Consider the following 22,658-nt stretch of genomic DNA (forward strand, 5'->3'; position numbering starts at 1 on the left):
GGACACACATTAACTGATGGGGAAAAGTTGTCAGATGATTCGTATTCTCAGCAGTGGCTCAGTCTTGAAAATTTCTGCTGACACGGAGATGATGTAGAAGCCCCGAGTGCTATATATCCTAATTAGCAAGGATTTCTTGTCCATCCTTCATGGCAGAGTGCCAGAAGGAATGGTATTTTCCAATGTCAAGGTCATACAATACCCTAACTATCATGGACAGGCTGTCTTCTCATGTTTTCCTTATGAGGGAGTCAAAATTGCAAATGCTCAACACAAGTGAAAGATGGATCTACAATCCACTTCATGTCTGCACTCCATTTGTGACCAGTATTAAAATATATAGCAGGAAGGAGAGAAGACCCGGCCATCGGCTTCCTTAGGGGTGGTACCTAGTAGTGGCCAGCACCACACCTACTCCCTTATAGGCAGCACTAATTGGTCTCAAAGGGTTATTTAATTTTTAAAGAGCACATGAAGTTTGGGAGGACTTAAAAGAAGAAAATAATCAAAGTGTACTGTGTGCATATATCAAATTTTCAAGGAACAAATGAAAATATTATATTAAAATAATATACACACATACATACATAAATACCATAGGCAAGGTATTCACTTAGTGACAACAAGATTATCGGAGTTAACAGCACATACTCTTGGAGAGAACTAGGGGCTCAGTTCCCAGAACCCACATCAGGTAGCTTACAACTGTGTAACTCTAGTTCTAGCGGATCCAGTGCTCTCTGGCAACTTGTACACACGTGGTGCACATGAAGTCATACAGCCTCACACATACACATAACTAAAAACAATAACTAGATCTCTCAAAAAATATGACTATCCTAATTATTCTCTCAGTATAACTTTATTGCTGATGAGGATTCTTACAGGCATTAATATTTTGGTTTATTATTTCATTTTAGTAAATTAGGAACTAAAGCTCATCTATAAAAGTTAGAAAGAATTTAGTACTTCTTCCCTGCAGGCATATTGATTATCTAAGTGTAAACAGTTTTCATAAAATAAATTATCATCCACTGTGTGTTCTGTTGACAAATTCACTGAGTCCCTAAGCCCTGGGCTGTGCCTGGGCATTGAAGATATTGCAGCAAATGGTATACACAAAGGCTTTGGCCATATGAAGCTTTCATTCCAGATCCATGATGAATCCAAATGTTTAACAACTGCTACTTCAACGTTCCTGCAGACTCCCTGTCAGAATCCATCTGTTTCTTTGATCACAAAGCATCTTCAACTGTTGAGCCTGAAAAGAAGTACTTTAATGGCTGGCTTGATTTGTGACACCAGTCAGGTTCCTGCCCCAGTAACATATATATATATATATATATATATATATATATTTAACCTCAGATGGCCCACCCCTTCAGGCCTCTGAACCTCGGTGTTCTCATCATTAAACAAGGACTAAGTTGGGCTCTGACTCCAGCACAGGCATTAGGGGAGCATGAGATTTATGGGAGAGAAAGGACATTCTGTGACCTGATATTGGAGTGGATCAGAAATGCTGAATACCCTACACGACACAGTGACAAACTTGACCTGGAGTCCAGAATATTGTGAGAGCCACGATCTGTTGATATCCAGTTCTTTTTCTGAATCCCGAGCCACCTCACCCTTTATAGAATTGCCATGCAACTAGAGAGCTTCCATTCCTTTATCTGTGCACCGAGGTGCTGTGATGGAGAGAAAACCCACCAGGACCATTGCCTCTGAAGGCATCAAGCTGGGTAAGGTAGCTGATCCTAGGTAGCATGCGAAAACTGCTAAAAATGTTCAAAAAAACCTCCTTTGAGGAGTCTTTCCATAGCTGATGCTCAAATCCATAAAATCAAAATTATCACATCAACATATTGGGCTTCTACCAGAACCCCGATAATTTATAGCAATTGCCTCTTGTTGAGGAATAGGCATAAATCTTACTATAACCCTACTTTCTTGAAAATGCACGGCACTCTTTCAAAGTCTAAAGTGAATAATGCCGAAATGTTTTACAAACAAATCATCAATCCAAAGAAAATGAGTGCCTTTGGGAAGGACCAAATAAAAAGTGCACCAAACAAACAAACAAAAAATGTTAAGTAAGAATATCTCAACCCTATAGGTGGAACAACATTATGAACCAACCAGTACCCCGGAGCTCTTGACTCTAGCTGCATATGTATCAAAAGATGGCCTAGTCGGCCATCACTGGAAAGAGAGGCCCATTGGACTTGCAAACTTTATATGCCCCAGTACAGGGGAACGCCAGGGCCAAAAAGGGGGAGTGGGTGGGTAGGGGAGTGGGGGTGGGTGGGTATGGGGGACTTTTGGTATAGCATTGGAAATGTAAATGAGCTAAATACCTAATAAAAAAAAGTAAAAAAAAAAAAAAAAGAATATCTCAACCCATCAACAACAGAGAGAAACAGCCGTTATTCTCTTCCTTACTCAGCAGTATACAGTGGAGCACCATCCAAGAGACAGACCACAGTTAGACCCCTCTAGCTGATATCTATATATGGAAGAAGATATTTCTACCTTCTGCCAGTTATCTCAGCAATCGGCATTAGCATACATTATCATCTCTGCCTTCTACGAATGGGTGGAGGCCTTACCTCTTCTGACAGTGATATTGCCCCTAACCTATACTACACATATTTGAGTCGCTGAAAGATATGGAAGGATGATAGAATATGCTCCCAAAAGCTCTTTTACCTAAACCAGTGGTTCCCAAACTGAGTTCTACGGGACCCAAGACATCAATGGTATGACACAATGGCACTTTGGAATATTTTTAATTTTTACTAAAGTGTAGTGATGTTGGCCATTTGCTGGATGCCATGACCGCTACCAGCTATAAAAGTTTATGCTCATGAAATTACAACAAACTACATTCCCTTTGATGGCATCCTTGAAAAACTTCTCCCTGGATTTCAGAGATTCCAATCTGCAGGAAACTCCTTAAGCAGGATGGTAAACCATTCAAAATAGCTTCAGGAAGTCCCTGAAACTGTCCAGATTCACTAGGCAACTCCCTGGTAGATTACACACGGGGGGGGGGGGGCATGAAGGAGAGAGAGAGAGACCACCTCAGACAAACTGAAGCCAAGCTACAAAGAAGTCTCAGGAGAAAATCAACTCTGAGACCAAATCAGCTATGTGGAAAAAACATAAACCAGCCTGAGCTCCCTGGAAGAGATTTAGACCAACCTCCTGAGGCACCTGGAAAGGACAGTCTCCAACCTGTCAAGCTCCCTCAGGATGTGCTGTGTTTCCCAGCTTTTGTGAGCTTTCACCCATATTGGGTCTTCTGTGCCTGTCAGTAACACCCATATTCCTGTAAGTAACTAATAAAACTCATCGGTTCACCAATTGGACTTTGGTGGTATTCATACTTTAGTCTGCTGTGGTTTGTATGTCTGGGGTGAGTAGATGCAGGAAATGTTTTGTCACACAATGCTGGGAAGTTTCTGTAACAAAAAGAAACATCTGCATGGAGTGAGGTGGTTTAGGATGAGCTGTCCATCCCTAAGGGACTGTTACAGAAGAGTGACATCAAACTGGTATCTTTTGTTTGCTTAGTTTTCAAGCAGCCACCAAGGTATTGGCCCATAAAATCTTATGCCTCGCAGACTTGGTTAGATATTTGAAGAACAGACATTTCTTTTAGTTGAGAAATATTGTTAAAGTTAGTGAAATGATAGTAGCAGGATAAATCAACAAATTTAAGAATTTCCAACCTACGAAATCTATTGCTTCATCCTCAAAATAGGGCAAAAACCAAGAGATTTTTATTTCCAAACAGTAGATGTTTGCCAAAGACATCTGCTCTTGGAACTCTCTTTATGAAGTCATAGAAGGCCCTATAACTGCAGGTTTGCACTGTCTCTCCTTGTGTGGCTACAGCCACGTTTGCTGTTGGAGGTACCAAGGGTTGAAGGAAGAGAAACTGAAATATACACTAACTACCACCTGCAAACTAAAACACGTTTTTCATAGTTGTAAAACTGCAATTTTTCATTACGAACCTCCAAGTATGGGCAATTCAGAATAAATCACTATGATACCAAACAAGCCTTCAGTATAGCCCAGCGATAGCTTCATTAGTGTTTTCAGCCCTTTACAATCATTCAGCTTGTCTCGCTACCTGAGGTCTCACCATATAATAAGATTAAGTGGGAGCGTCACTCTAAGCCAGACATCATAATTGTAAAGAGGAGGGCTTAAGAATGCTAACTTCACTGTGGGGTAATAACTGCCTGATAGGTATCAAAAGATAGAGACAAGGGAATAAAAAACAACCCATTTCTTATTAGTTTAAGAAGAAAAATGGTTACTACATAGAAAAGAAATCAGACATGTATTAAGATAATTAATACTGTAATAAAAGATAGATGGACATCATGTGATCCAGATGTGGCACTTGGCTAACAGCCACCATTGCCAAGGAATTTTCCTGCTAGAAACGCAGAGCCTAAAGGAAAGTATGTGACTTACACATCTAATCAAAAGTGCAACGCGTTCTTTCTTCAACTTTGTTCTATTATTTGTAAATTTTTACATGTCTGTATGTAATACTTTTTTACAATATTCACCCCCCAAATTATCCTTTCTCCTTCCTTCCTTTATTCCTCTCAACCAGTTTCCATCTGACACTAACAGTTTGTTTTGTTTGGTGTAAATAGCTGCATTACCACATGCAATCACGATATAAAAAGAACAAAAGATTATGTTCTTCAAAAACATTTCACAAAGATGAAGAAAGGCTCTGATAATGTTTCAGATTAAAGGAGCACAGAGCACCAGATCCTGATACTAGAAGACAAAACACACACACACACACACACACACACACACACACACACACACACACACACACACACAGTCATTATTGCACTAATTTACAAAACTGGAACACAGACAGGAAATCAGGCAACTTTAAATAAGTGTTAGGTTTGTTGATACTAAAACTGCACTGTTATGTGAGAGAATTGCTTTGCAATTAGGAAGTACACTGGATATTTTGGGTAAAGGTCTATGATGTATACACTTGTTCTCATGTGGTTTAAAAATATCTATATTTTGTGTGTGCTTTATATACACAGGGCACAGAGGGAAAAGCACAATGAAGGACAAAATGGTACAAATTGCTAACTATGGGTTAACTAGAATAAAGAGTGTGGGAAAATTCTTTGCACTGTTCTTAACTTACAACTTTCCTATCATTGGAAATTATATCCAAAGAAAATAAGTTCAAAATGAAAGTGCAACGCATGCTATATTTGAATGTAAGAAGCCAAAAGCTTAACAAAACAAGACCAGAACTACATGATCTTGACAGAAAGTCCACTGTAGTTCAGTTTGGTATACCACATCATATTGAGCCAACTGTCAGTCCTCAGCCTGTGGCACATGCTATAATGTATAGCCACAGAGCTAGAAAAAAGGACTACTGATATCAAGTCTGAGAAGAGCCATCCTACTAACTATCCTGAAAGGAGACACGATGGCTGGGCCTTGCCACATGGATGTGTAGTCAGAATCATCCTGGTCTCCCTGTGGACAGGACCACATGACCTCCCAGTGAATCTGTACTGTGATGCTGAGTGTAGCTAACGGCTCCCAAGGTTCTCTAGTACCTATGAAGACAACTATACATTAGCCAAAGGGCTGCACTATGGCTTTCTGCTTCCAGCTTCTAATTGGCTCTTTCCACCCTGGGAAGCTGCAGCCCCAAAGTCATACCTAAGGAACTATGATTTGTTCCATAACAAATTTATGGAACACATGTGTTTATGGGCTACAGACAAGAAAAGTCTACAGACTCTCACACAAAGAAAGGGGCACATTGAGTTAAAAGGGACCTGCAGCACTGCTGGTCTACTTAGCTCATTGCACACTCCCTGGGAAATTGGCTTAAGAAACCTGGTGAACTGAACCCATAGGTTCTTCCCCACCCCCAGGCTCCTCAACCTTATATTCAAAAACAGGTCCTTCCCAGTCTGTCCCTTGAGAACTCTCCTTGAAGACAAGTGCATCTCATTCCTCCTGGGCCTCCCGCCTCTAGGACAATGTCTCCTCGCCGTTGGTTGGGATCCAGGTTACTGTTGCTAAAGTTATGAATAGCAGATTATTTCAAGTATTAAGCTTAAGAAGAGAAAGGAAAGAATCAATTATCAAAATACTATTTCAACTTTAAAGAGTGAGAAAATTCACATCACATAAGTTCATACAGATAACAGCCTACAGCTTGCCTACTTTGTGCCAGGCAGGCATTTTCCAATTGAGAATCTCAACCCTTACACCTCCAATGGTACCATTTGATGCCATTTGCAGATAGAGATGCTGCAGTGTGGAGGCTAAGAAGGGATAGCAGAGATGTCTCTTATTTAGAACAACCCAGCAACTGTCACAGCACCAAACTACCAAAGTATTGAAGTGCAAAAGGTTGGGGACAGGCTCCCTACTTTAAAAGAGCAGAAATGTAGTCAAAGGAAAATGATGAGATAATGCCTTCAAGGGATCTGAAGGGAAAGAAATGACTCAAACGCATCCAGAATGGGCACGGATCAGTAGACATACATCCTTAGAGCTCATCATTTCTGGATATGTTATTTAACATGAAATAGTTGGATAGCAGGATTCGAAATATAGTGCTAGTGCGCAGAAGAACAAAAACTTGCTTAAATATTTCTTTATTTAATATTTTCTTGCATTCATGTCACCTTCTTTTATCTCCAGTTTCCTCCATGATCTTATTATGACAAAAACAAACAAACAAAACCAAAATAAAGCAAAAGAACTGAAGAAAGAGAAGATTGCCAAAAGAAGCAAGAAAAAAAACAGACACAACTTGACATTGGTCGAAGACCCCAGGCCTTTGTTGTACATTTTACCTCTGTCCCAAGTAGAAGAGCAGGGACTCCACTTATTACTCATCCCTAGTAATTGTTATATGCTAAGTATTTGCCAAACACCTATTATCTTCCAGGCATCATGACACTAATGATGTAATATTGTACTCAACAGGGTATATTAACCTCAAGACCACACAGCTAATAAAAAAGAAAACAAAAGCAAAAGGCAATAGTGTGAACAGCACCACCTGGCAAATGGCAGAACAAGTCAGCCCCAAAGTCTGTTGCTCCGTCCTCACTCCTGTTTTCACTGCTCTGGGCTGCAGCAAGGCCCTCCTCAGTTCCTCTCTCTGGCAGCCATGCTTCTCCATTCTCTAGCCCCCCTCCTCTGCTCTGCTGTCATGGTTGCCTTGGTGCACATAGCACATGGTCAGATATCTAATGGTGCCCTCTCTCAGCAGGGTTACATGGCCTTTTGATGGAAACACCCCTGTGTTCCAATGTACTCACCATATCAAATCTAATGCAGATCCCCAACACTGCCCTACACCCCCAGCCAATGCCTTGTTTCAGCTTATTGACTGACCCTTTCTTACTTAGTCTCATAGATTAAGCTTAAGCAATCTTGTCTCCCTGGGAAGGTGGCACACACATACCCAGCTAATACACACCTAGGTACAATCTTCAATCCATCACTAGGCTTAACTCAAATTAGGACCAAAACAAAATTTCCAAAGCTATAGGGAAGAGCTTTAATTCCATTCACTACAAGGACATTATCATAAGAGTTAAATATTATAACCATGTGATAGCATTTATGTTAGTCACCCCTGTCATGAGACAAGACCATCTTACACACTTGGCATAAGGTTGACTATTCACATGCTTTAGAAAGTTAGAAACACATGTGCTGGGACAAGTCGCTTCTGCTGTAACTTTTGAGACTGTGATTCTTTTAAACTTCTTACCACATTTGTGGGATGCTTCCCTAATACATTCTTTCTCTCCTGAGATGATGCAAGCACTATCAACCCTACACTAACAACCCGACTTTGATCCCTAAAGTACACATGGTGGATTATAACTAGCTCTGACAAGTTGTCCTCTGACCTCCACAAATACATTGTGATACCCACATGTGCACATATGCACACACGTGCATGCACGTGCATGTGCATGCACGCACACATGTGTAGAGAGACAGAGAGACAAGTATCACAGATAGGAGCCATCAGAACAAGCCCTGGAGGTGAGCATGACATGGTGACCCTCCCCTAACAACCTGACTTTGATTCCTGGAGCCCATGTGCTGAATTATAACAAGCTCTGAGAAGTCATCCTCTGACCTCCACACATGCACTGTGACACTCACAGTGAAGCAGGAAATTAACCTGATGGGAAGGGAGCATTAAGAAGCAATCCCCAGACAGAAAGGGAAAGATGAGAAGCAAGACCCAATCCAGTGCCAACTGGAATAAGTGACGAGTCTAGTAGGAGGCACACATCATCTCCAGAACTCACTCTGGTAAACTTTGAGCATCTTCCTCTATTGTTCCCTCTTTTGCTTTTTGAGACACTGCATTTCTTTGGGCCTAGAACTTCCTCCATTAGCTAGACTTGCTAGCCAGAAAATTTTAGTGTTGGAGGTATATAAAGTTTCATGCCTGGTCTTATGTGGGAGACCTGTGCCACAAGCCCTTTAGCACTGAGCCATCTTTCTAGCCTCCAAGTGATATAATCTCCCAGGATTATATCCTAGCATACAGATAGACTGTATGTCATGGCATACATTGTGACTTTGTCACTATAAAGTACGTAGTTATGCTTATTTCTAATACCTACTTTGTCTTTCACTCTAGGCTACTTGATGCTTGTGTTTTATGCACTTGTAGAAGACCAGCAAAGACTTACAAGATTAGATATCTACAAACAGAATCTCTGTTCCCAAGACACTATTGGAAAGGCTGAACCGCTGACATAAGAAAGAACAGGATGAGCTCAGAGTAGCATTGTGTAAACAGTGGGAATGACATGCCCATGAACAGTATATAAACAGGTGTGACATAAATATTTCCTCTGAACTGAAACAGTCTCTCTTGGAGGCATGACAGGGGCTCTTAAGCATAACAAGCAAACAAACAAACAAAAAAACCAAACCAAAACAAACAAACAAAAACTATGGAAATTTACCAGACTTGGGAAACTCAGAAATTTATAAAATTCACAATTCTCCCTCTATAAGGTTATGTAAACAGTAAGCAATTGCTAAGGGAGAGGCCTCTTCCACGGAAATGACTGCTACTTGTACAGGAAACCGCTAGGATGTAGCTTCTCTGAGTCATCACTCTTCCTGGCGTGGGCTTTTTGGTGATGTAGCTGCATACGAATCATCACAGTCCTGTATGTGACCTCTCACCCTTATCCCTGTAAGTCACTCCAGTAAACTCATTGGTTCACCAAGCAAGACTTGGGTGGAATCAGCTGTGTGTTCTATCATTGCAGTTTTACCTAGGATACATAGATGTTTATTTATGTCTTCCGAGAACGAAACACAACAAAGGTGTCAAGAAAACACAACGCAAGGAAACATGTTCAGGTATGAGTTAGCTAACCCTTCCCTAACTTTTCCATTCACCCTTCACTTGGCACCAATCAGGAGCCATAGCCTGGTTGGCAGAGCTAAGCAATGTTGATTCAGGATGCTTAGTTATGTGGGCTGCTGTAGAGGTTACCAGCTTCAAACAATCATAGTGAGGAGAGGAGGAATGAACAAAAGAAGGGATCAGAAGGTAGGAAAACAGACCAAGAGCATGAAGGTGTGAATAGGGGTATAGGCAGCACTCAGCGAAAAGAGCAATTCTCTTTCTTGACCGGAAGAAGGGAACTATGGGTATGGAACTTCAGATGCAGGAAATGCATCAGTGAGCTGCAGCAAGTACCAAGTGAGGATACGACTGTGGCAAGAATTAATTCACTGAGAAGAGACCACATTGGGGCAGGCTCTAGGATGAAGGTATGTAGGAGTTATGTATGGTTTGACTATGCAATGTCCCCATCAGCTCACGTGCTTGAACATTTGGTCACCAACTAGAGAGATTTGGGGAAGTTGTGGGACCTTTTGGTGTTAGAATCATGATTTAGATTCCTTAGGTGTAAGGGCTATGGGGTATAAACCTCTCAAGTTCCTGCCCCAGTTCTCTGCTTCTTGACTGCCTCTATGATATAACCATCCACTTCACACTCCTACAGCAACAGCCATAGCAGTTCCCACCAGCATAACCTCACCACACTGATAGATTGTATGCCCTGAACTATGTGCCAAAATCGATCTTTCCTCTCTTGCTTGTTTTTTTTGTTTGTTTGTTTGTTTGTTCTTTTGTTTTGTTTTGCTTTTGTTTTTCGAGACAGGGTTTCTCTGTATAGCCCTGGCTGTCCTGGAACTCACTCTGTAGACCAGGCTGGCCTCGAACTCAGAAATCCACCTGCCTCTGCCTCCTGAGTGCTGGGATTAAAGGCGTGCACCACCACGCCCAACAATCCTTCCTCTCTTAAGATGTTATTCCATCACCACAACAAGAAAAATATCACACAGGACACAAGGATATTTCTACTATAAAATGGGCATGGCCTAGTGCTATTAAATATCTGGAACGAGAATTAATGCCTTCCACATGGGATTGCATGATTAGCAGCCCCATGCTGTGTGGGGCACCTGCCCATCACTGCTGCCAGAGGTTCAAGTCTGAGTCAGCAAGAGTGAGGAGCAGCAGGTAACAACTCTCTCCAGCTAGTGCTTACCTGGCAGGCCTCCTGTTTCCTGGGCAAGATCTCCTGTCGTTGCACTAGGTTCCAACAGGATTATAACTGTTCTTCATAGCCAATGTATGAACTACAGCCTCCCCTCTTCTGTCCTGTCTTACTACCCAATAGCTTTAGAACTTAGACATTTGATTTCTCCCACATAGACTTTGATCAATTTCTGATTGCTTCCTGGCTAATTTTCACCCTGGACCCTTTCTGCTATCATCTCAAGACTTTTACAGTTACAGCACACGTGATTTTTAAATGGGGTGTTCTCTTTTACACCATCCAAGTTATTCTTGAAAACATTAAGCATCCTAAGACTCAAGGTGAGAGCCATTCTTGTGCTCTGAAGTTGGCCACCTGTTTTCACAGCCCTTTGACTTACTACTTAGAGAAGAACTTGTCAAGAAGCAATCTCCAGTTGTGTTCCTATTGCTCACTTTTGGCTGAGGTACTTACATGTTTTCTGCTGTCGACAACTCAAATGTGGTCCCTTTTAAAGCGCCACATTTTCTATCTTCCTAGTACAATAATGTAAAACTGACTCATGGATCTTAACTTACTCCTTTTATCTTAACCACAATAACAATGCTAGACCCCTGCCCCACCCCCATTATCAATAATACAAAAACATAAATAAAACCTCTGTTAAAATGTGTTAAGGAGGAAGCAGCACTTTTCAAAGACAAAAGTGTCTGCCAGGCACAGCTCTCCTGTCTTCATCCCTCTGTCTACTTTTTATTTGTATTTCTAGAGAAAACTGGAAGAAAAAAAAAGATTTCATTGCTGAAAACACGAAGTATGGGTACAATTTCCCATTCCCTTCCCAATGTTACTGATGTTGCGAAGGCTCCTGCTTATACTGAGGCAGAATCTCCTATCCCTCGATGGCCAGGACCTTGCTGGGTACATGTGGATGCCCCTGAACTCCTAATTCTCCTGCCTCCAGTTCTCAAGTTCTCGACTTAACTTCTTTAACATTAATCTTGCCAGTTGTATTTAAATATCTTATAGTAAAGAAACCCAAAATTATTGCTTACAAGAGCAAAACAAGCTGTCAGAAATACTACATTTATCCCAAAGCCTAAGCCAATAGTATATATTCATTAGGAAGCAATTCTCAAATAGTTCTAATGACCACCCCTAGGGATATTACAAAGGTGATTCATCTTCCCGAACCATTTTACTTTAACTTGATCAAAAATCACTGTACCCATTTGGCTAAAGAATGACTATTTCAGAAAGGTTAATATTCTGTCCCAGCTGTGTTCTCAATTTAGTGGTCAGTTAAGGTTTTTTGTGTGTTTTTTGTTTATTTGTTTGTTTAAAAAAAGCTCTTCTAGTTGTGCTATTGATTAATGCTCTAAAAAGACAAAAATACCAAAAGAGTATTGAAAGTGAAATAGAGATCACTGCCAGTGGATGAGGAGTTTCAAAGCAAACTAGTTGAGCTTCTTTAAAAAAAAATGATGCCTTTAAAAATAACTTTTTATTAATATAACTATTAAAGTAAAATGAACATATTCTGTAGATAGCTGGGATATCCCAGTAATGCGGAAGTTATATCCCAGTGTAAGGTTTGCTTTCTAAGTCACCTGCGACAAATAGATTCACTTATCTGCAAGAGTAAGTGCTACATAAATCCTTAAAGGCTAAAAATGATCTTGGCTTCTCTTATAATGGAAAAGGGAGTCTAAAATGCTAAGAGGAAAAGAAATGGGAGGCAACCCCTGTAAATTTCCATCCTTTAAATACAGTGAGATTTAATAACGGTAAAATGCATGTGATTTAGTATGTAACACACAACTCATCTGAACATATTATGCCCCCCAAAGTAGTAGAATATGCCCCTCTTCCTCTTTAATAAGTAAAACGCAAATTATTTTTTTGAAATGAAACCATCAATATCTAAAAGCACGAAAGCCCGGCTGAGAACAGAGGAAGGCAAAACACCGCACTTCCATGTGGAAAAGAACAAACCCAAACAAGCTAACCTCGGCAGAAAGAAAGGCGCACAGCTGTTCCGCTCGCACATCTGCTTCTGGTGGTGACTGCGCTGGAGTTGCACTTGGCTTCCAAGTCAGGGTCCAGAGGGAAAGTACCGCCCCCTTCTGCTAGCACCGTGTTCAGCTCAGCGCCACCACTGGAGGAAAAAAAATCCATGCAATGAAGTGTTAACAGTAAAAGAGAAAATTCCTCATTTGAGTTTTTCTGAAAAGGTTCACACGCTGCAAGGGTTCCCTCTGGGAATCTTACTACCAGTGACCACCACTGGCATTCGCAACACTAAGCCAGCCTGCTTCAGCCCTGGAGGAAAGCTTTGCTGGCAGGACTAGTGCCTGCCAAAGACGCTGGAGAAGACAGACTGGGTGCTTTTGATTGTCATCCGGCTCCCCACCCAAATCCCGAGATCCAGAACCCCTGCCCAGCCCCCTCTCTGTACATCTTGCCCTCGCTAAAGGATGGTGGGGTGAGTTACGGATGGACCCTACACTGTCCCAGCCCTTGACAAAACAGATGCTGTCAGCTGAGATACAAGCAGAATATGAAGATGTTCAGACCAAAGACTCCCCATAAGTAAGAAAGATTCTGGAGAGACACTAAGGTCCTCATGTGGAGCCTGTAATATACTGTTTTCAATGAACTAACATGGGGCTCACTTCCCCAAGAATTTTCCTTATTTTTATTCTGTCTGTCTCATAATTCAAGTAATGGACATAATATATCCGTTTGTGTGTGTGTATACACACTACATTTCCATTTCACATGCAGGAATGATTAAAAAGTCCAAGATGATTTCTACAAGGCCAAAGGAAAGATTGATAAGCCACTAAAGTCTACAGATGACTTGCTGCCCCCATCCCCACCCCAACCCCCCACCCTGTCTCCATAGGGACAGCCTGCCAGCAAGTGAGTTTGAAGGTTGTTTTCTGTTGTTGTGGGGGTTTTTGGGTTTTTTGTTTGTTTGTTTTTTGTTTTGTTTTTTTGTTTTGTTTTTGTTTTGTTTTTGGTTCTGGGTTTTGTTTTGTTTTGTTTTGCCTCACTGGCATTAACAAATCAGTGGAAATGTACACTGCTTTGCTATAGAAGTAGGGTCTGTTTTCTATCCACACTCTCTCACCCTGGTTTGCTCTGGTTTTAGCAGTGGAAGTGGGGTGTCATCTTCCTGGGAGGGGCAAGTCTCCAGACCTCCAACTTTGACTACTCCTGGCCGAGCTGCCTGCTTCCACACAGCTCTCCTAGCCCAACGCCCCCCGCCCCCCCACCAGCCTAATTAATCTATGTCTAAATGGAGCTGCAGTTGGCAGAGAGGCAGCAGTGTCAACGTGGAATAATCACTTGGACCTGAATCTCAGTTGTTTTCCATCCCTGACAACAAATAATGTTACTTCCCAGCCTGCAGGCCAAGAGCTGAAATGGGTTTATAATTTGCCTTCCAATCAATCTCTGAGTCTCTCTCAACCCCCTAAGTTTTCTCTTCTGTCTTTCAGCATGCAGGAAACAGCCTCGGAGACTCCATCAGGGGCAAGGTCTTTATTGATATCCTTAATGAATATTCTTTGCCTTCTAAGTAAAAAGGTGGAAATCTGCATAATCCCAAACCATGCTGGTTTACATAATGAAAACAAATAGACTGTCGGCTGGTAGCTCTGCAAGATCATTAATAAGCTCCGTCATTCTCTCACCCCAGTGGCTGGAACAGCAGCCTTCAGTCATTTCATATGCACCAAGTCATCCACATTCAGCCAGCCTAGACCCTGACACTAGGCAGGTTGGAATCAGAGGACAAACAGCTCAGCTTCTTCCTCCTTTCCTAGTAAAAGAACTCATTAAAACTCTGCTCCTGGGCTCTGGGAAGTGCATGGTCTCCTTACTAATCCCAAGCCTCTAGCTCCTCCAGAGAGGAATCCTCTCCAGCTAGTAAAGAAAAAAGCGCAATACAAGAATGCAGAGTCGCCAGCAAAACCAAGAGCAGTGACCAGGATAGAAACAAAACAGCATAGTGAAAATTCTCAGAAGATTAACTAAATATGCTAAAGAGAATGGGGTGTGTTCAGCCGGACACAGGCAATGAGCCCTCACCATACCATGGTACCGCTTAGGAAGCCATTCAATAGCCACAACACGCGCATTAATTTTTCCATTATTACAGAGGGGCAGAAGGAGGTTAAGAAATCTGCATGGCTAATATGTAGTAAAGCCAGGATTTTTTTTTCTTCCACAAAAAAAAAAAAAAAAAAAAAAAAACACTGAAAAGAAAAGCAAGCTTGCCTCTTTGTACTACTTGACCCTGTCCACATAGGCACTGGTTGTGATTTGAATGTGAAATGCTCCACCATAGGCTGACATATCTACATACTTAACCCCAGCTGTCAACTCTGTTTGGGAAGGTTGTGGAATTTTAGGAAGTAGGGCCTCACTTCCTAAAGTAGAGGAAATGTATCCCTTTGTGTAAGACTTGAAGATTTATGGCCCAACCCCAATTCCTGTTTATTCTGCTTTCTTAGTGTGGATAAAATGTGACCAACAAGCTGCTAGCTCCTGCCACCACTTTCCCTCTGCCCATCTACATGATCCCCTTCTATGATAAACTTTGGGAACTATAAACCCAAATCAACTCATGTCCCTTAAATTGCTTTTGCTAGGGTGTTTTATCCCAGTAACAAGAAATGAAACTAAGATACTAGTTTCTTATGTGGGTCTTTAGTAATGCAGGTGGGGTCCAAAGTAGCTGGAGAAAAGCATGAACCACTTAGATATTCCACCCGAATCTCTCACTGAGGCCTTGAGAACACAGTCTTCCCTTATTTGCCCCATCTTTCCCCATCCCCACCTCTCCAACAACTAAATAATAAATAAATAAATAAATAAATAAATAAATAAATAAATAAATAAATGAATGGATGGAGATCTCAATGACAAAAACAAATGTTTTCATAAGTCTTCCTAAATAACACAAAGAATATCACAGTATGGGAATGTGCCAAAAGTAAAATTAAAATCCAGTGAACACTTGAGAAGTATCAACACAGAGCTTTGCTTGTGGGATTCTGAAGGTAGCAAGGAAATTATCCCTTAGCCCTAATATGTTTGTTTTGTGTGAGTTCTCTTCCATATCATTTGTAGCCCACACTGTTTTTGACAGTTGAGCTCAGAGAGTGAGGATTAAGGAGGACCTGACGTGGCTTCACTTGTTTAAGTGGTGAGAAGATGGTGAAGAGAAAGGTGGTGTATCCTGTAGCCGCCAATGGCCACCGGTTACTGGGTTCCTAAAAGGAAAGCTGGGGATGGATGGGAAGGACAGTGAGGGAAATACGATGAGCCAAGACAAAGTTCTCTGATCAAGGCTCAACTTTAATTCTTTTTTTTTTTAAAGATTTTATTTATTTATATGTAAGTACACTGTAGCTGTCTTCAGACACTCCAGAAGAGGGAGTCAGATCTCAGATGGTTGTGAGCCACCATGTGGTTGCTGGGATTTGAACTGCGGACCTTCGGAAGAGCAGTCAGGTGCTCTTACCCACTGAGCCATCTCACCAGCCCTCAACTTTAATTCTTGAGTCTGATTTTTAAAGGGGGAAAACCCATTCCCCACTTTGCCAGGATCTCATCAGGAAGGCAAGCTCAGCTGCTCAGCAGGTGGTGGCTTCTTGAAGGCAGCTGCTGATGTGGCAGGACAATAGACTTCATCTAGGTCAGAAGACTCCACCCTAAGTGGGCTAGCCTACTGTGGCAAACAAGGTCTGATTCAGCCCACTCAAGTTTGAGGGGAGGGCACAGTCTCCCTGAGAAATCTAGAGAAAAACTGTACGTGTGGGTTTTAGACATTTTCTATCTGGGACTCTACAGATTGGGATATCCACTATCTCATTTATCCAAAGGAATAGAATTTGCCAACCATTCATTAGCACATTCTCTTCAAATAAACTAGTGTCTCAGATTTTGTTTGTTTGTTTGGTTGGCTTTTGGTGTTTTGTTTTGTTTTGTTACTGTGAAGAGACACCATGACCAAGGTAACACATAAAAGAAAACATTTAATTTGGGCTGGCTTACAGTTTCAAAAGTTCAGTCCATTATCATCATAGTGGGAAGCATGGCAGCATCCAGGCAGACATGGTGCTGGAAGAGTCAAGAGTTCTGCATCTTGATACAAAGGCAGCAGCAGGAGACTGTTCTCTGCAGGCATCCAGGAGAAAGGTCTTTTACCACCCTGGGCAGAACTTAAGCATAGGACCTCAAAGCCCACTCCCACAGTGATGTATTTCCTCCAGCAAGGTCACATCTCTTAATAATGCCACCTCTGTGGGCCAAGCATATTCCAACTGCCACAGCCAGCCTTTACTCCTGTTATGACAAGTCAACCTAAGAACTGTGACCACATTACGAGTAATGCTAGAGCCAGGCTAGTCAATACATCATTCCTTAGACAAGTCTGTCCAACTACCTGTTTCCAATGGTTTCAAAAACACAGCTTGACCAAGACTGTGAAGATGCCTGAAGCTATAAGCCTTCCTCACTTTCGTCAAATTCCTTCCGTTCATCTAACCCATCATGTGTTTCAGACCCACTAATTGGTACAGTAAGGAGGAAGGACTTCAAACATGGCAAATGCAGCAGAGAAAGTGCACCAGTAACCTTCCCAAGCATCCACTGAGATTCCCATAGTGCACATGCAGAACCCTGAGTGACAACTTTTTAAATATGAGTCAGTGGAGTTCTCTGACTGATGGTATTTGGAGTCAGAGCTGGGACAGGATCAGCACTGTATGTTCAGCTTCTAAAATTACCATATTCCTCAAAACTATGTTTCAGAAAAGAAAGCACCCTTGGATGCTAAGCACTGCAAGAAGCATACGACTATATTCGTAACTGCATTCCTTCCACATTGGATAATTTGACTGTAAATAGTGTGATTTGGGCACAACTGATTTCCAAAGCCATGATCCCCACACCCAGAGGTTTCTCTTTGCTATTCTGTGAAATGAAAAACAGGATGAACGTTGTGTCCCTCATTCAGAAGACACAGATACACATTGAGAAAATATCTTCTTCATAATTCTTCCATGAGAGTAGGCCACACTCAATTCCTGCATTGCAGTTTCTCACTTTGATCAACGGAGATAATCTTGTGTAACCCAATTAAACTGTTTAATCACCTGCTGTTCCTTTAATACACAGGGTGAAGGACCAGATAAATGGCTCAGCAGTTAAGAGTGCCTTGTTGCCCTTGAAGAAGACCTGTGTTCAGTTCCCAGGACCTATCTGGTAAGTCACAGCCAGTCATGAATCCAGTCCAGGGAATCTGAAACCCTCTCTTGGCCTCTGCAGGCACCAGGCATACACATGGTACACAAGTGCACATGCAAGCAAAACACTCATTCACACCATATAAAATAAGTAAATCTTAAAAAGAAATAATAAAATGTGAACTATCTTTATGAGAAAACACTAAGGTGTAGGAAAATCAAAATATTTCAGATTACATGGCAATTAGAAACAAATTATGGGGTTTTTGGGGAGTGGGTGCATAAATACAGAGATGCTAATTGACAGTAAAGTCAGAGCTATACCTAGTTGTTTTTTTTTTAAGGAAATATAAGTCTTTCTGTTTGCTGTCTCTCAAAGATGAACACAAGCAAATGTTCCTCCTAAAGAGAGCTCTTTCCAAGGAGGCAGTCTGTAACACTGTAGCTATATCCACACTAACTAACCACTCATTGAACTAGACACACTACCGGTTCTGGACTGGCCCTGCTCAATTTAATAGCATCCAAGATGTGAAGGAGGTGTGAACAGTGCAGTGGGGGAATCTGCAACATTTAATCTAATCCAGAACAAGAAATCTGCCCTGTCATCTAGGTGACTAAGACTTTAGGCAAGTCCTATGGGTGTCTAGTTCAAGGTCTGTAAAATAAAGGGTTGGGACCACATCACTGGTTCTCAGTGAGAGAGTCTGATCCTTGACTGTTGATCTCCAGCCCAGCTGAAAATTCTTGTCTAAAATTAGTCACAGTGGAAGAAGCTGAAAGAAAAAGAGGGATGTGTGAAAATGTTATGATTACAAGTTGGGGGCTTGAAAAGAGTCCAAGCTCTTCAACACTTGAGGTTCTAGACTTTCTTAGTATAAAGATTGATTCATATTCACTGATACAGAGGAGAAAGTCCTAATGCATGTGTCCACATTAGTCAAAAACACCTCTCAGGACTGGTTTCCCCACTTCACAAAGACAAGTCATCCCAAGGAAGACTCAAAGATCAACAACAGCTCATCCAACATTCAATAACCCAGGCAACAGAGATGGCCCCCAAACCACACTACACAATGCACAAAGGTAGATCACCAATATAGCAGTGGGCACAATGGAGATGGGGCATGGCACTATGGTCAAAGTCTATCAGACCTCGGCTTCAGAGATTGCTCAGTTGACAAATTACTTACCACATGAGCATGAGGACTAACGCAGACCCTCAGCACACACACACAAACTAGGTAATCTCAGCACTGGAGAGACAAAGACAGGACAAGCCTTGTAGCTTGCTGGCTCCAGGTTTCATAAGAAACACTATTTAAAAAAAAAAAACTTTTTTTCTTTTATTGGCTATTTTCTTTATCTACATTTCAAATGTTATCCCCTTTCCAGGTCTCCCCTCCGGAAACTCCCATCCCATCCCCCTCCCCTTGCCTCTGTGAGGGTGCTCCCCCACCCACCCATCTACTCTTGCCTTCTAGCCCTGGCATTCCCCTACAATGGGGCATTGAAAGCCCTCAGGCCCAAGGGCCGCTCCTCCCACTGATGTCCAACAAAGCCATCCTCTACCACATATGCGACCAGAGTCCTGGGTCCCTCCATGTGTATTCTTTGGTTGGTGGCCCAGTCCCTGGGAGCTGAAGGGGTGGGGGATCTGGCCAGTTGACACTGTTGCACCCCCACCCCCACATGGAACTGCAAACTCCCTCAGCTCCTTCAGTCCCTTCTCCAACTCCTTCATCGGGGACCCCATGCTCAGTCCAATAAGAGCCTCTCAGGAGACAGTCATAAAGTAAGATAAAGTATTGAGAAAGACCCCACCCAACATTGACCTCTGCCTTCCATGGATATCCAAATATGCATACATACAAATCAAATTATAAAACTACACAACAAATATTAGAAGTTGAAGCACACTTTCAGCTTTGCCATTGTGTCTTCATACGACACTAAGTCACTTGTAAACTATGACGTAGATCAGATGAACCATCTTCAAATCTCTTTCAGAACAGAAAACATACTTGCTTCTTGTGACTGCACATAGAATCTATCTGCTACTAGAATCCTTATCGCATCTCTCAGGTCGTCACAGGCATCTCCTATGCCTCTACTCTGCAGTTGCACAGCCCCAACTTTCTCAGGGGTGACTACTCAGGACAAGTGCCCAGAGCATGAGTGTGAGGAAGAACAGACAAAGTTTGGATTCTCTGCCTTCTTTACAATTCCCTCTGGCTACATACTACCAAGACTCTACTGTGGGCACCAAAGCTTGCTCTACTCTATTCACAGGACCAATGACACAGCTAGATGAAGAATTTCAACCTTTCATCAAAGCTGAACAGACGTTTTTATTCTCAGTGGCAATTTTTGTCATCTTCCCAGATGTGAGCATGTCCATGATGATAGTCAAGAAAAAAAAAAAGTCACTGCAGCATCCTGATGAACTGTGATTAATCTAAAAATGCACCAGGTCTGCTGGATCTGTTTATTTCTTGTCATGCTCCCACTACAAGAGAACTGAGAACATGCCATCTAAATTTTCAGAAACGGACTGTGACATTACAAAATATTTCATCATGAAGATATAAATGCTGTATAAATGTTTATATAATAGACCTTATTCAATTAATCTACTGGATTGAGCTGGTGGAAGGATTAACAGAAAGATCATGGTGTTTACAGCAGAGATGCAGGAAAAATATTATCTCAAGTTTCAAATAAATAAACAGTAATATTGCTTGTACATATGCATCATTTAACAAAACTGCACAGAAAATGCAAATGAGTATTGCCCCAGGGAATCTATAAGTTCTGTATACTTCTTGCTATGTATAGAAGATACCAATAATAATATACAGAAGGATAGGGACCATGGATGTTTAATCAATAATTTTTTAAACCATTAAAATATGCTTTCAGTCTTTGCTAGGTCCAATTAAAAAGAGGCAAAACAGGGGAACCCCAAAAACGTATTTTGAAAGCATTACTGATTGTGCTTAAATAATACTTTGGCCCCACAAAATGTACAGAGCATTAGGTTGTTAAAATGGCTCAATAGGTAAAAGTTTTTCCTACAAAATTTAATGATTGGAGTTTGATCTTCAGACCCATTTGCTAAAAGGAAAGAACTATCCCTCTGCAGTTTGTCCTCTGACCTCCATTCATGCACTATAATGTGTGGTCTCCTGTTCTCTCCAATAATACATGAAGGTAATAAAATTTTTAAAACGCACTACTAATTTTCTTAATATTTGGCCTGAATCATTCTAACTGCCCCCAGGAGAGTAAAACAATAGAATTTATAGTGAGTGCCTTTGATAAGATTATTTCAAATAATTTCAACTAACAAATCTAGAAAGTAGAGGCAGATACAAAGCTCTGAGGTACAGGTAAGGACTCTGGAGTTCAGAGAGTTCAAATAACATGCTCAGGGTCAGATGCCATTCCAGGTAGTATGACACCACAGTTGGATGCTAAAATTAAACTTCTGCCTTCAGTAGACAAACGCAGAAAGCAAACATGGGATCCTGGAGTGGCACTGTGTTTTATGACTCGCTGACTCAAGCCTCTCATGGCTTTAAGAGTCTTCTTGTGTATTAAATAGCCATGCGCTATACTTTAAAGGTGGAAGTTCATCATTCTTGTGGTTACCGAAGAGGCCAGGAGTGGAGCCGTTGTTGAAAGAATGGGGTACTGCAGGAAGGTATGGGAGCAAAAGAATGGGCAGAAACACTCAGAAATGCTTTTGGCTGCATCCTACCCAGTGGTTGTAATTGTGGGCAAGCCAGTTTCATCCTTGGATCTGTTTTATCTTTAGCAAAACTAAAGTTTTGGACCTTGGTTCATGACTCCTTCAAGTCCTCCTCCAGAGAATCCTTCCTACATTTGTTACATAAGTTAGCCAGAATTGTCTAGGGTAAGTTTGTCTAGGATAAGGATACATATCAAATACAAAGCTTTCTCGTTTCCACAAAAGAACCCTCCCATATATCACAAGGTTCCTTATGAATTGTCAACAGTGGTCTGTTCACAATGAACACCCCAAAAGGAAGAGGGTTACCCACCCAGGGACTGCTATGTTATCCTGGTACTCTATCAGTACTTTTCATTTTAAAATCACTCAAGTGTTGATTCGAACCTCCTGGTAGAGAAAAAGAGGAATGAGATCTCAACCCATCCCCACTCCCAATCTCCCACCCCCAAATTCCCTAACTTTGCTGCCAGCAGCGCATCCATGCTCCCTACATCAGAAAGGAGTGCTGGTATTTGGGCGGTGGACCAGTTACTGTGCAGTTACAGGACTGTTGGACCTCTAACATGTCTGTTCTCTCTTTGCATTGAAAAATGCATCATTTTCTCTTTTTAAGTGGATGGATTTTTCTGACTCCCTTTGGAAAAGCTGTGTGTGTGTGTCTGCAGGCTAGTGAGAGGGAGGGACAGACAGACAGACAGACAGACAGACAGACAGACAGACAGACAGGTGGCAGCTAAATAAAAAGATTATTAAACCATCTCAGCATGTAGAAAGCCTTCCCTTTTATCATGAAAAGGGGGAAAGAAGGAAAGAAAGGGTGAGGTGCAGAATTACAGCAGCTGACTGAGAGTTGCTGTCTCTGAGAACAACTTCTCTCATGAATTTTCATTCCACTATTTTGGGATTTTAGCCAAATGAAAATTATTCTTGGAAAAAGCATTACTTCTGTGTGGTAACTACTTTCATGAAACATGGCTTGCGTCAACTCAAAAAATC

At 41.6% G+C, this 22,658-nt stretch overlaps 1 protein-coding gene across 9 annotated transcripts in view; it reads right to left on the reverse strand.

The window, feature by feature from the left end:
• Window positions 1–22,658, reverse strand: part of Csgalnact1 (chondroitin sulfate N-acetylgalactosaminyltransferase 1) — a 378,841-nt gene that overhangs the window by 187,539 nt on the left and 168,644 nt on the right. For 8 of the 9 annotated variants that reach the window (XM_006509628.4, XM_006509627.4, XM_006509625.4 and 5 more), the window contains one exon: window positions 12,653–12,801. The gene's annotated coding sequence lies outside the window, so the exon portion shown is untranslated. Of the gene's footprint in view, window positions 1–12,652; window positions 12,802–16,712; window positions 16,734–22,658 lie in introns of those variants that run through there. The other variant, XM_006509629.1, reaches the window with a different exon arrangement.

This window comes from Mus musculus, chromosome 8 (assembly GCF_000001635.26).
Source record: "Mus musculus strain C57BL/6J chromosome 8, GRCm38.p6 C57BL/6J".
Lineage (NCBI taxonomy): Eukaryota > Metazoa > Chordata > Mammalia > Rodentia > Muridae > Mus > Mus musculus.